This window comes from Halyomorpha halys, unplaced genomic scaffold (genome assembly GCF_000696795.3).
Source record: "Halyomorpha halys isolate HHAL.00 unplaced genomic scaffold, Hhal_1.1 Scaffold192.1, whole genome shotgun sequence".
Taxonomy (NCBI): domain Eukaryota; kingdom Metazoa; phylum Arthropoda; class Insecta; order Hemiptera; family Pentatomidae; genus Halyomorpha; species Halyomorpha halys.
This window is the reverse complement of record NW_027108514.1, coordinates 131,867-134,639: the sequence shown is the minus strand read 5'-3', so window position 1 is coordinate 134,639 and position 2,773 is coordinate 131,867. Positions and strand designations below refer to the sequence as shown.

Here is a 2,773-nt window from a genome sequence, read left to right as displayed (position 1 = left end):
AAAAAGAAAGTATAAACAGAATAATTTTACACATAAAATGAATAATTTTATAAAACAGAATTAATAAAATAAAGTGATGAGAGAAGCGGGAAATAAAAAGATATTAGTTGTTTTTTTAATCTATTTACCTATTTTTAAACTGATGTATTATCGTGTCTTTGATTTGATTTTATATAGCTGTCTGATGATAAGTTCTTGTTCATTGAATCGACTGTGGAATACAGATCACTGGAGAGGGGAGGTATAAGAAAAAGGGAGGATAAAATTGCCAAAAAATAAAATGAAATAAATTGTTAAATTGGAAAATAGTTGTAATATATTGTATAGAAAACTATGGATTGTAAAATGAAAAGGTAGAAAAAAATTTAATTTCTTCGTTATTGTTATATCATGTAAGTATATGTTGTGTATATATATCCAATCATGGATAGAGTAGCATAGCTAAACAATGCATTTCTCTCTAGGGTTGGTCATTGTTTTCCTCATACAAACACGGACTTACCTCACAATGCCTTACCTCCCCTATTCCTCTCTATTAAGGGTTCCGCTACGTAACTTATAGAAATATTAAAAAATGGAATTATTACTCGCCCGTGACGCAGCCCATTCAAAATTATCTTCAGCATCTAATCTTTCCACTCGCGTTTGTTCGCTGTGGAAAACTCTTCTCATGACCAATCAATGGTGTGGAAACTGGCTATGAGGAAGAGAAAATTCATCTTTCGCAGATCAATGAATTCCTAGAAGGTTTATTATTTCTCTCTAAAATCTTCCCATATTGTTTCGTGCAATATCATTGTCGTATATAAAAATAGTTTTATGTAATAAACATTGCAAATTCGTTGCATATTTCAGTATTCGTCGTGGCTTGTACAAAATTGTGAATAAGTGCCTCGCAAACCTCTACGCTTTCCTAGTAAGGATGTTGAAAGATGCATATGTATTTTTTAACGATATATTTCTTTTGAAGTAGTAAATGATATATGTTTGGAATAATTATTCTAATAGTTCTCGTTTTGTTTCATAATTTCAACATTACAAACAGTCTTTAAATCTTCACAGATGTAACATGACGCCAGATATTCGCAAAGTTGTTCATTGAGGTACCAAAAGTGGTCATATTAAATATAATATTACACCTTGGTGCACACTTAGCGCGAAAGATTTACTCGATATGGTATTATTATGGAAGATTACCCTGAAAATATTCCATATTCTACATGTACATTAACTCCATAATGTGCCTATAGTAAAAGTTCCAGCATTACACAAGGTCTTTCCAACTATTGAGTTAACACTTACCACGTCGTGTCCCTCTTTATATTATTAAATTATATGTGCATATTATATTTTATATATAAACTTCTCACGTCTTCGAGACTAGTTTTATTGTTTAAATAAAACAATTTAAAGTTAAATTGTTGTATCCTTGGCAAAATATATTGGTTATTTGTACCTGCAGCGGTTCCCAAAGTGGGCGCCACCACCCCCTGATGGGTGATGGCAGCTATTCAGAGGGGGGTGATGGCCACAGGCGCATTTGGGGGTCAAAGAATAACTATAAGGGGGCAGTGATGGTTTAAAAGAAAGAAGAGAAGATTTAGAAAAAAATTGTTCTCAAATGTTGGGTGCATTCTGCTCAGAAAGGTTAGTAATATTTTTTTGGATAGGGGGCGGTAGGGCAAAAAAGTACTACTGACCTAGAGTAACCCTAAAAAATGAATTGTAACTGAAACAGAGAAATCAAAATTTTTACCTTCGTTTAATTTGTATTCTTTATTGTATTTCTAAATGTTTCATTTAACCTCTCTGATTGAACCTTTAAAGTAAATAATATCTCTTTTCTTAATCCCCCGGTGTTCCTCAAGGTAGTATCTTAGGTCCCATTCTTTACATGGTTTAAACAGCTGACATCCCAACCGTTAGGGTCCTAACAATATACGCTGATGACACATGTATACGTTCTGTAAACAACGACCCTACTAATGCATCACAAACAATACAGACACACATAACATCGATTGAAGCATGGTGTCAAAACTGGAGAATCAAAATAAATCCTGACAAATCCCATCAGATCACCTCTACTCTCCGTCATAAACCTCTGCCCTCCTGTCCTACAATATCCTTTCTAAATACTCCACTAACGCCTGTTGAACAGATTCGGTACTTAGGACTCCACCTTGACAAGAGACTTACTTGGAATCCACATACAAGACTGAAACGACAAGAAACTGCTCGTAGATTCCGATTGCTACAACACCTTGACAAACGCTCTAAACTTCCCTACAAATTCTCTAAAATTCACTACAAAAAATTATTACACACTACGATAATCAGACCAATTTAGATAATCGGAATTGAGCTCTGGGGCTCTACTAAACCTGATGCTCCTTACTACGTTACAAATAAACTCATCCAAGACATTAACATTCCATTCGTTGCAGAGTTGGCCCAAAACAGATATGCGTCTTTTCATTCCAGACTCCTTAAACATCCTAATCCATTAGTTCTTAATCTCTCATCCTTAACAATCCCTGGTAATCCTCCGAGGCGTCTGAAAAGAAGATGACCATGGGACCTTCTAATTTTTTTTTTTTTTTAATTATTTATTTATTGTAATTTACAACTGTAAAAAATAATACAATAGGTAAATATGTTGTATGTTTCATACACACTTGAAAATCTTGGGAAGGAACCACCCATTGGTGGTACTTCAAACATAAATTTAAATTAGAAGGTCCCGTGGCCATCTTCTTTTCAGACGCCTCGG

At 34.2% G+C, this 2,773-nt stretch overlaps 1 protein-coding gene across 4 annotated transcripts in view; it reads left to right on the top strand.

The window, feature by feature from the left end:
• Window positions 1-2,773, top strand: part of Cad88C (cadherin-88C) — a 360,398-nt gene that overhangs the window by 235,675 nt on the left and 121,950 nt on the right. The gene's annotated exons all lie outside the window — the stretch shown is intronic.